We start from the raw sequence: 12,797 nt of genomic DNA, 5'->3' as shown, positions 1-12,797 counted from the left end.
GACTTCAATGTGGCACTCGATCACAAATTAGACACCACTAGTACCAACAGGAGCAGGGCACGTATCAGTAGGTACGTAAACATACAACTGTCAGGACTAGGAATTGTGGATGTGTGGAGAGATATGCATTTACTAGACAGGGATTACACTCATTACTCGCACAGATATTCGACCTACTCCAGGATTGATTACTTTTTTATGACGACAGGGGACCGACACAGGGTGGAGGACTGCAGAATAGGGGTAACGGACCAATCCGATCATAGTGCTATATACCTGACGGTGGACTTGAACAGCAGGAGGAGAAAGACTGAGTGGAGAATGAATGTAGGACTATTAAACCATAAGGATTTGGTAGAAGGGATAAGGCGAGATATAACTAGATGCAGAGAGGAGAATGATAATGGGGAAGTGGACCCGACTATTTTGTGGGATGCACTAAAGTCAGTAATAAGAGGGAAGTTAATAGCACAAACATCTCTCCTCAAACGAGCCAGACTGGAGCTCTATCAAAACTTAATCGGACAACTTAAAAAACTGGAAAAACATCACCAAGAACTGAAAACCATCGAGACGCTAAAGAGGGTTAAGGAAGTCAGAGGAAAGATTGATCAGATACTATTGACAGAAGTAGAGAAGAAGGCCAGATTTGTGAAGCAGTCTTATTATGAGGGAGGGCCGAAGGCAAGTAAATTATTAGCCAGAAGAATTAAGATGCAACAAAAGTTAAACACTGTACATAAAATTAGGGATCCCACGACTGATGAGCTAGTAAGAGAACCAGAGGACATAGAGAGGGTGTTTGTCGATTACTATAAAGCGTTATACACACAACCCACAGCAGCAGAGCCAGATAGGATTTTTTAGAAGGACTGGAACTGCCATCAATAGGAAGAATACGGAATGACCTCCTGACCTCAGTTATAACAGAACAGGAATTAGAGGAAGCAATAGGTAGACTGAAAAATGGCAAGACAGCAGGTAGCGATGGATTTCCATCAGAGTTCTATAAGGTATTCAGACAGGAGCTGAACCCAATATTGATGGCATCATTAAGGTATACGATGAAGGAGGGCAAAATTCCCCCCTCTTGGAAGGAAGCTAACATTACCACGATCCTAAAAGAAGGGAAGGACAAAGACCTATGCAGTAGTTTCAGACCAATATCCATACTTAATGTAGATTATAAAATATACACCTCAATACTGTCGAAGAGGTTTGGGACATTCATGCCCGATGTGGTCGATGAGGGTCAGACTGGATTTATAAGAGGAAGGCAAGCACAGGACAACATAAGGAAGGCTATTCATATTGTGGATGAGACGCAGAGGAGCGGAGAGAGTGCGGTCCTGGTGAGTTTAGATGCTGAAATGGCCTTTGACTGTGTAAACTGGACATACCTTTTCACTGTGTTAGAAAAGTTAGGATTCAATGATAGTTCAGTTAAATGCATCAAAGCATTGTACCAGGAACCGACCGCAAGAGTGAAGGTGAATGGGAGTCTATCGGATAGGTTTATATTAGGTCGATCGACTCGACAGGGCTGCTGCTTATCACCCACGCTCTTCGCTATCTTCATGGAGCCCTTGGCCCAAGCAATTAGACAACACCAAGACATCAGGGGAGTAGAGATAAGAGGGACAGAACGGGTCTATTTGCGGACGACCTGCTGGTATACATAACGCAACCAGACGTAAGCTTTCCGGCTTTGATGGGCTTACTACAGGAATATGGAAACTATTCAGGGTATAAAATTAATGTGACGAAGACACAGATCTTGACGTTAAATTACTCACCTCCGAAAAGGCTCAAAGAAAGTTTCAAAATCAGATGGGACTCAGACGAAATGAAATACCTGGGGGTATACATCACAAAAGGAATAGACAAATTATACAACGCAAATTATTTACGCACCAACCAAGAAATAAACAAGGATCTGAGAAGGTGGTCACTTATCAACCTAGATTTTAGCTCAAGGATAGAAGTGGTCAAAATGAACATGCTGCCAAGACTGCTGTATCTATTCCAGTCTCTACCTATACAGATACCACAAAATCAATTCAGGGAGTGGGATAAATTGATATCTCGTTTTATTTGGGGAGGGAAAAGACCAAGGGTTAGATTTACAACTATGCAGTTGCCCAAAGAGAGGGGGGGATTGGCAGTGCCCAATCTCGAGGACTATTATTATGCAGCGCAGCTCAGGGCGGTGATATGTTGGTGCGATTCACATTATGAAGCCAGTTGGAGGTTCATAGAAACGGGAGGGCTAACAGGGAGGGAGGGCTTTCAGATCCAGACAATGTTAGGGGATAGGGAACTTTTTAGGACACAGGGGAAATTATTGGATACAATCACTAGATTCACTTTAGACATCTGGAACACTGTAATTAAGAGGTATAAACTGGAAAAGGAAACCAAGGTTCTTAGATGGCTGGCTCATGACAGTAGGTTTCAACCAGGGAAAGATGATTGGAGAGATGGGAGGTTAGGGGTATCACGGCAATATGTACTATAATGGATAAAGGGGAGATACAAACTTTCCAGTGTCTTAAGGACAAGTTTGATTTGGGGGGCAGAGACTATTATAGATATATACAGGTGAAAGATTATTATGATAAGGAAATAAAAATAGACAAATCTGTAGGACGGAACCCGCTGATCCAATTGGTGGTTAATGCATACGAAGGGAGGAAAGTGAGGGCCATTTCAGCTTTATACCAAGCACTGCATGAGAACAGGGGTAACTCAACAAATTATATTAAGGATAAGTGGGATAGAGAATTGGAGATAGAGATGACCGAGGAGGAATGGGAAAATGTATGTAGGATTCAGCACTCGGCCACGGCTTCGAGGTTGTGGAGGGAGTTTGGTTGGAAGAATGTCATCCGGTTCTTCATAACACCAAAAGTGAAGGGGAGGTATGCACCAGAACATAATGACTGCTGGAGACAGTGTGGCCAGGTTGGGGCTGACCATACACACATATTTTGGAAATGCCCCAAGTTGAAGGTGTACTGGGAAGAAATATGGGGGATATTGAAGAAGATCTTGGGTTATGGAGTGCCTATGACTGGATTGGTGCTGTATTTGGGGAATCTGACGGAGATAAACGTACAAGCTGGAGATCTTTATTTGGTCAAAATCTTGCTTGTCGCTAGTCGGAAAGCTATAACTAGAGCATGGTACAGGGTTGACCCGCCTACAAAAGAACAGTGGTTGAGTGCAGCAGAGGAAATATATGATATGGAAAGGTTCACGTTTATACTGAGGGTGCAAGGGGGGAAGCTTGACTCGAGATGGGTGAAATGGATTGTGGATGGATTATTATTATTTTTTTTTTTTATTATTATTATATTATATTATTATTTCTGTTTAGTTATTCCGTTTTCTGTATTATTCAATGGAACTGTGATTATCTGTAATTTGCAAAAATGCCAATAAAAATTTAAGTAAAAAAAAAAGAAGAAAAAAAGGGCCACGAGGACAGACAGAAGGCACCGGGAACCTTGGAGAGCTAGGAAGCCCAAGAGACGACGACACATTAGAGGCTCACGGAGACCCTAAGTCTATCTTGTATATGGACCCTGTATACCCCGGTTTCCTGTTAATAAATGCAGAGTATGGCTTGAACCCCGACTATTCGACTCATTCATACCTGGAACCCGCACCAACGAGTACCGGGTTACCACAACACACACACATCTATACACACACACACATCTATACACACACACATAAAACATTTAAGAAGGAATGCAAATGAGGCATTATCAATTATAATACAAACATATTTAAAACACATAAAATGTTCGGGTCCAATGTTTCCAGAAGCAAGATGAGTACCTTGTATCTCTCTGAGAGATATCATTTAGATATCAATCAATATCTATAGCAATACTGACTTACCACATGCAAGCTAATAGAATGACACAGCTAACTTTGCATGTAATGCTTACGGTTAGATTCATGCTTTCACTTACATTTCAAGGGTCCCATCATGGACTTCCATTCGAACAATTAAAAATATAATTGAAGGAAATATGTTTTTGAACAACTAACTGCTGTACATGAGTTTGTATTTCTACAATAGAAACACAAAGTTCCAGAGCCAGATGCAGACACACCCGGAGCCTACAAACTACATCCGCCGAGCAAGGAGTAACAGTCACATGAGGAAATCAAATAACGGCAGGATTTGAATCGGTTGTTTTGGTTGTCCACCATTAGCAAAAATATTGTTTGGATAAATTACATGTATCATAATCAGCAACAGTTTGTACAGTTTTTTACAAATAAGGTCAAAAGAATATATTTATATGGATAATTGGCCGAGCAAGGAGGGGTGTATGGGATGATAGGCACAACATGTTGTACTTTTATCCCCAATAACACAGCTCCGGATGGGTTGATGGCCAGGGCGCTGGCATGATTACAATCCCTCAGGTTCGAATAGGCAGAGAACTCCGGCATTAATGACCCTTTCACTGGATGGATGGAGAATATGTTTGGGAGGTGGAAAGGCATGATCCAGTCAGTGCCTGTCGCGGGAATAATGGCAGTAACCGTGTTAATTGTAGCCGGCTGCCGTTGTATTCCCTGCGCACGAGGGCTACTGCATCGGCTGATCACCACAGCATTGGGTGCTACAGAAGCGCCAAGTGCCATTCAGGCTTACATGGGGATCAGATATGATCCGGTGAAAGTGGACGAGACATCACCTGAGGGGCCCGACCCTATCCAGCTGTAATATGTAGAATAGTCAACACCTATACTATTCTAGTAGTAGCGCCTTCATCTAAGATAATCAATATCCTGGATTTACTTGAATAACACATTTTTAAACAACCATACCAGGTTATGTTTGTTATTGTGTAGTGTTGCTTGGTTGCGAATGCAACCAGTTATTTCTGTATCACTACACTGATAATGGGACTGTTGATTTTCTTTGAGACAGTTGTTTACAGGTTTCCTGTTGCTGACACGAGGACAATTGAACGCCTGAAGGAGGCTCCCATGATGTGAAAGTAACCTCTCTATGTGAGCCGAGCCCTTGACAAGGAGGGACGAGCCTTGGGTTCATGAATTACAGGTCAACAATGTCCAAAACCACCCACATGCACCAGCGCACCAATACATGAAGATCCCCTGAGCCATCCAAATCCATGCGACCCACAGATAATCTCGAATTTTTTAATCTTTATTATGTCAAATGATTTTGTATTTTTTACTTGCCGAAAATTGCATAACTTTGTCACATATAACCAGAAGTATTAGTTTGGATTTTTATGAATGCTTTTATCCATATGCTTATTGTTGACAATGACCTGTATTTCCTATGAGACCCACCAAGGTGAATGCCGTCTCAGTATTAGGGGGACGCGTTGTGGTTTATCTCCACTATGGAGTTTTTCCACTTCGGTCGGTGGTGTTGATGATTTTCCTACTTTGACTATGTTCTCGGTGTGGTAAATGGTGCTTATGACTTAAAATTCTTATATTATGGCCATCTGAGATGGCCAAGGAGGGATTGTTACGTATTTTAAGCACATAAGCTGCCCCCACATAGCCATTAGGAAGCAGGACCGAACATATAAGCCGTAAATACTGTACATAGCCACAAGGGGAGCAGGACCTTACTGAAGGCTGCAATAGCTATTCCATCCACAGAAGGCAGCACCTCAGACAGGTGAGGAAGCCGAGGCTAATACGTCACATAGGCCACGCCCACTTCACATAGACCACGCCCACTTGACGGGCAATAGCGCGTGATTCAGTTGGAGAGGGCAGAGTTCAATAGGTAGACGGCGGAGAGCCACCTAGGCCCGGGGGGCTTGAAGTAGATCACGTATTTTCCTCTCCACGCGTTAGATACAATTCCCTCCCTTAAGCTTCATAGTTACCATACCGAAACATGATTGGACCACTTTCTTCAAGAAATAACGCATCAATAACAACATAGTCTGGGGCTCTAGAGTGTGAGGTAGAATGTGTAACTACACTGCCACTCTCTGAGCTATTCAGAGGACATTCTGATTGAAACTCATGTCTTAGGTTATCAGAGTGTGGGTAGTTTTGTGGCTCAAAGGGATGAATGTTTGGGTTTAACACTACTGAGGCTGGTTGAGGCTCACTGAGATCACCTCCTGTTTGCAAGAAAGGGCCTCTTGTGATAACACTTGCCAAGATAGAGTTCATCCTCATCACTGTACAACTCATCCTCTTGACAATCATCTCCGTCTGTGTCTTTTGTTGCTTGTTTTCTCAGTTTCATTTTTCTTGGTTGATCATTGTGTGAATGATTATCCTCTTTTTCTTTTACAGGAAGGAACCCACATGGTAGGAGGAGATCTCGGTGCAATGTGCGCTGTGGTCTTTCTCCTGTTTTAGGTTTAACCACATATACAGGGCTCTCTCCAATCATTTTGACAACAACATGGATTTTCTGTTCCCACCTGTCTGCGAGTTTGTGTTTCCCTCGTATGCTCACATTCTTCACCAAGACTCTATCTCCTTCAAAGAGCTCTGCTGCTCTTACTTTCGTGTCAAACCGAGCTTTGTTCTTCTCACCCATTTTCTGGGAGTTTTTTGTAGCTAGCGAGTAGCTTTCTTGCAGGCATTGACGAAGGCCTTTAACATACTCTGAGTGGGTCTTGTGGTTTCCCATATCAGGGTGGATTCCAAGGACTAGATCAATTGGCAGTCTGGGTTGCCTCCCAAACATTAACTCATAAGGCGAGAAGACTGTTGTGTCGTTTCGCGTGCAGTTATACGCGTGGACTAAGGGCTTAACAAAGTCCCTCCAATGGTACTTATCTTTCTCTTCAAGGGTCCCTAGCATACCTAAGAGTGTCCTGTTAAATCGCTCCACTGGCTTCCCACGGGGGTGATATGGGGTGTGCAGTTCTTTGATGGTTTTTGGTTCAAAAGCTCTGCCCTGGTCACTGAGCAGGCCACTGGGAAATCCATAATGGACAATGAAATTTTCCCACAGGGCTTTCGCAATGATTCTTGCTTTTTGATCTTTCGTTGGCACTGCAACAGCAAACTTTGTGAAATGATCTGTCATAACTAGTATGTTTCTCGTATCTCTGTTGTCTGGCTCAAGAGATAGATAGTCTATAGAGATGAGTTCAAGGGGGTAAGTAACTGAGATGTTTTGCAAAGGTGCAGCTTTTTGAGGCATAGCTTTTCTCCTGAAACATCGTTCACACTTTTTGCATTTTTCCTCAATGGCTCTGGCCATTCCTGGCCAGTAAAATCTGGCACAGGCAAGGTGTAGTGCACCCTCTGAACCAAGGTGACCAACATCATTGCGTAAACCATGAAGTGCTCTTTCTCTTAACTGTTCAGGTAAGACCAATTGATAGACAGGGTTTTCTCTGTCCATCCGCTTCCTGTGTAGTACACCATCTCTGAGTTCAAGCCTTTTCCATTCCCTGAGGAGGAGTTTGACATCTGAATGCTCAAGGTTTGTCTCCCTGAAGCTGGGCTTTAACGCTCTCGCCACAAAGTTGATGACATGTGAGATACATGGATCTGCTTTTTGAAGGTTGCGCCAGTCAGTGTTTGTCATAGAAGGCAAGGTGTCTTCACCGAAGATGTCAGATATCAATGAGGGGTTGATGGCTAGAGACTGTGTTCACCTCTAAATGTCACCAGGTGACGTTGACATAAGGCAGAGAACACTTCCTGACCCATGTTTCCTCTTGGATCCATGAGGCCTCTTTTCATATCCTCAATCCTTTCTCTTTCCTTGACAAAATCCTCATCCTCAGAGGTGGGCATTGAGGCCGACGGGATAACCCATCTGCATCGCCGTTGGCATGACCTGCTCTATACTTGATGGAGAACTGGTAAGTAGAGAGAGCGGCTAACCAGCGATGTCCGGCTGCATCTAGCTTGGCAGAGGTTAACACGTACGTGAGGGGATTATTGTCGGTAAGTACAGTAAAATTTGTCCCATAAAGGTAATCATTAAACTTTTCACAAACAGCCCACTTAAGAGCTAAGAACTCAAGTTTGTGAGTGGGGTAGTTTTGTTCGCTCTTGGAAAAACCTTGACTAGCATAAGCCACAGCTCTGAGCTTCCCTTCCTGCTCTTGATAGAGGGCTGCCCCTAGACCTTTTCGACAAGCATCGGTATGTAAGACATACAGTAGTTGTGGGTCTGCAAAGGCAAGGATGGGTGCAGAGGTCAATTTGTTGATAAGAGTTCGAAATGCATTTTCACACTCGGGAGTCCACTCCTCTCCAAGTGGTGCGTTTGGACTCACATGAGGTTTGGAGTAGTCTCTCTTGTACACTTTGCCTCTTTTCTTTGGTGCACAGTAGCTTGATGTCAGGCTGTTGAGGGGTTTGGCTATTTTGGAGTAACCCTCGACAAAACGTCGATAGTATCCAGTGAAGCCAAGAAAACATTTCAACTCCTTCCTTGTTGAAGGACGGGGCCAATCTCTTAAGGCGGATACCTTGACCGGGTCAGTATGGACTCCCTGAGCATCGACTACATGACCCAGGTACTTCACAGGAGTCTTAAAGAAGTGACACTTTTCTGGAGACAGCTTTAAGCCGTAGTCTTTGAGGCGATTCAGTACCTTCATGAGCCGTGCTTCATGTTCTTCCAATGTGTCTGAGAACACTATCAAATCGTGTGGCTTTGGCATGCGACCAGAGAAGATGCGCAGACGGACAGGCATGTATGATGAAGTTATTGTCATTTCGGATGATATCCTCCACGATCACTTTTTGGATCTGAGGGGGGTTAATGACACTCTCATCAATGTCAACTGGGCTCACTGGCACACTAGCAGATACCTTAGGAACATATATGGGTTCTGCAGGTTCACTTCGGTTATCATTGTCAGGTGTGTTATCATTTTGAGTTGTATCTTGGTTCTCTTGTAGCTCGCTTGTGAGTATGCTTAAAAAGCCTGTTTTGCTACTACCTGCGACTAGCTTTAGTTCACTCAGGTATCTGAGGTCTATTTCCCTGCCCATCTCTTCTTGACAGACATCTCTTTTTTTTTTTGTATAGTTTTTTTATTCTGAATGAAAAAGTATGACAATACAATGTATATCACACAATGTGCATGTAACACTTGCAGAATACAAATGAATGAAATTTTTGTTTTGTTTTTTACACCCCAAAACCTCCCTCCCCCCCCCCCCCCCAATGGTGAACATACACACTACCCCAGATGTCAAACAGTGACCCAAGTACAGAGCACAAATAAAGCAAAACAATAGAGTACAGGAGGGCATGTCAGTTAGTAAATAATAAAAGATAACTTAAGAATAAAGTCCAAATAAAAAAAAAAAAAAAAAATAAGAAATAATAAGTGAATATTATAGTAAATTAAAGGAAGGCTGGATGGGAAATGTCCTAAGCTACAAGTCTGCCGAGAGACTTTTCAATTTGTCGAAGTGTTGTATAATTGGGCCCCAAGTAGAACAAAATTTGTCAGGTTGACCCCGAAGCGAAAACGTAATTTTTTCTAATTTTAAAAATAATATAAGATCCTTCACCCACACAGTGCAACTTGGGGATTGGGGTGATTTCCAGTCCATCAGAATTCTCCTACGCGCTAGGAGGGTTGAGAAAGCAATAGCATTTTTATGTTTATTGTTTAAGTTTGGATCTTTATCAGAGTCTGTACCAAATATACACATAGAGGCATTGGGTTTAAGTTTTAGGTTCAAGGAATCGGAAAGGAATTTAAATATGCCATTCCAGTAGTCTACCAATTGTGGGCAGGACCAAAACATGTGCGTAAGATCTGCAGGTGAATTATGACATCGATTGCAGCTATCTTGTACATTTGGGTAAATCTTTGAGAGTTTGGAATTACAGTAGTGTAAGCGATGCAGTACCTTAAACTGTATTATGCCTAAGCGTGAGCATGATGAACTCTTATTTCTCCCATAAAGACTCGATCACTGATAAGTATGAACAGGATTTATTTAAATAACGACATGGGAATATTTTGCATGGTAAATCTTTGGCATGAGCCCCGTCACTGATCCAGGGTGACGTGGGGACTCGGCGTATCCTGCCAGGACTAGCAGGGGCGGAGCCTTCCCCTGGACAAGTAGACTGAGGCCGACCTGGTGGTGGTGGGGTGGATGGAGGTGCGTCGAACGAAGACCTGAGCAGCAAAGACATATGTTAGACTACTCTTTATAGAGCAGGTGTAGGCTGGTGATTGGTAGCTGGTGATTGGTGGCCAGCCGCGCGTGATTTGAGTCCTCCTGGTAGAACTACCAGCAAGCTTAACATTTCTCCCATAAAGACTCGATCACTGATAAGTATGAACAGGATTTATTTAAATAACGACATGGGAATATTTTGCATGGTAAATCTTTGGCATGAGCCCCGTCACTGATCCAGGGTGACGTGCGGACTCGGCGTATCCTGCCAGGACTAGCAGGGGCGGAGCCTTCCCCAAAAGAGAGGACGTAGGCCTACGCCGGAAATAGGTGATAACTCGGCATGTCCTGCCGGGACTGGCAGGGGCGGAGCCGACCCCAAAAATAGAATAGCGAAAGGGGGTAATGAGACCATACATACCCGCGTAGAAGAAGTGGACAAGGATCTATACTGCTTCTGGAAGATAAAAGGCATACCCAATATACGACATATTAAGAGTCAATCATACATACCGTAAAACGATAAGCTTAAAACCGTCAGCGAGATCGATGAATCACGTAAAAGCAGTTGACTTAAAATACCTCAGCGAGATCAATTAAAATTTAGAGCACTCTGCAGCTGTTACGCAGCGAGCCACGAGTGCTTTCGTGCTGTACCAACTGCCGTGGTCGATTCACTCTCCGGGGTCGCTGCGTGACCTGAGTGCTTTCGCGTTGAACCACCGATGTGGTCAACGAACTCACGAGTGCCCTTGATGTGCCACCGACGTGGTCACACACTCACCGGTGTTGCTGCAGCAAATATTGTGAACTTCCATGTTGAACACCGACGTGATCAATGAACTCACGAGTGCCCTTGCTGTGCCACCGACGTGGTCACGCACTCACCGGTGTTGCTGCAGCAAATATTGTGTACTTCCGTGTTAAACACCGACGTGTTCAATGAACTCTGAGTGCCCTGCACTTGAGTGTTTGATATTATGCCACCGACGTGGTAATTAAAGGTGCATGTGCCCGAGTTGTGCCCACCGACGTGGTCAACGCACTACCGGGGTTGCTGCAGCGAACGTGGAGTTCTGTGTTGTACCGCACCGACGTGCGCAACGAACTCACGAGTGCTTGAGTTGTTCCCACCGACGTGGGCAACGCACTCACCGGGGTTGCTGCAACGAACGTAGAGTTCTGTGTTGTACCGCACCGACGTGCGCAACGAACTCACGAGTGCTTGAGTTGTTCCCACCGACGTGAGCAACGCACTCACCGGGGTTACTGCAGTCAAACCATGAGTATTAGATAACGTGCCACCGACGTGGTCATACTCACGAGTGCCCGAATTGTTACCACCGACGTGGTCAACGCACTCACCGGGGTTGCCGCTGCAACCTTGAGTTTTATTTTCCTATGTACGCCACTGACGTGACAGCGAACTCAAGAGTGTTTTCTAGATGATCCACCGACGTGGTCACACTCGCCGGGGTTGCTGCAGGTTAACCTGAGTTATGAAACCGAATTTTGCTTTATGAATTTAGTACCTGATAACCACCACCGCCGGTAGTTGCAAATAGTGTTGCTTTTGGCAATGAAAATTATGACTAAGAGTCGTCATCAACAAACCTTTATCGCGTGAGAAAAACGAGACTGGACGCAACGTGGATGCTGGGCATGTGACAATAGCAGTGATTAAATGCATAGTACAATATAGTTGGCGAATAAAACAAGACTAAAAAGTATTTTACGAAAATAAGACTGCTAAAATGTCTCTTCATTTTCGTTGACCTAAACTAGGCGATAAAGACTTATAACGTTATTTTGTTCAACTGGAACTTCAACTGTTCCAGACATAACATCAATTTTCAACCATTTACCTTATTTAACAAAACTACGCACTTGTAACTTCGATAATATCTAAATGGAATTACGATGACACTGGAAAGAGTATGAATGTAACTAAAACTAATAAAAACTAAAATGACAGCTTGACACAAGACTAGACCAACACTAGAAAGGAAACAGGCCACCAAAAACAGCTATGGTTGCAAACGTGTAAAACCTGTCTTAACCGACGTTAGAGAGCATCGTGTGTGCTTGAAGAAAGAACCTTGAATTCGACCGGATGTAGGATTCGTAAGCTGTGGAAGACCGCCTTCCCAGCCGTTTGATAGACGCGACCGGCAACCCTTGTTCAGCGGCTGCCGCTCCAATCCGGAAGGAGTGGCCAATGTAGAGGGGAGATGGTGGGCCGCACCCTTCTACCACCGTCGCGAGATTGACTCTGAACCACCCTTTAGTCATTGGCAGGCCGCAAATAAACAGGTGATTCGGGGACGTGCGTTGCCGAAGCTTGAGATAAAGAAACATGGAAGTGTAAGGACAGAGAGTTGTTGATTCTTGAAATGATAATAGTAACAGCTGCTCCTAGGCTATCGCTTTTAGATGAAAAAATGCCTTGCAGAGAAGGTGACATCAGCGAAAGTCAGGCCCCGTGTAGGGGAAAAAGTCTGAGTAGGAGACGTGTACGCTTTTGCGCATTAACCCGAGAACGCATAAACCCGTAGAACGCATGAAGCCGTAGAACGCATGAACCCGTAGAACGCATGAACCCGTAGAACGCATGAACCCGTAGAACGCTGTGAGAAACACTGACTCGA

This window comes from Gadus macrocephalus, chromosome 6 (assembly GCF_031168955.1).
Source record: "Gadus macrocephalus chromosome 6, ASM3116895v1".
NCBI classification, from domain to species: domain Eukaryota; kingdom Metazoa; phylum Chordata; class Actinopteri; order Gadiformes; family Gadidae; genus Gadus; species Gadus macrocephalus.
The sequence above is the reverse complement of the archived record's forward strand: the minus strand, read 5'-3'. Positions refer to the sequence as shown.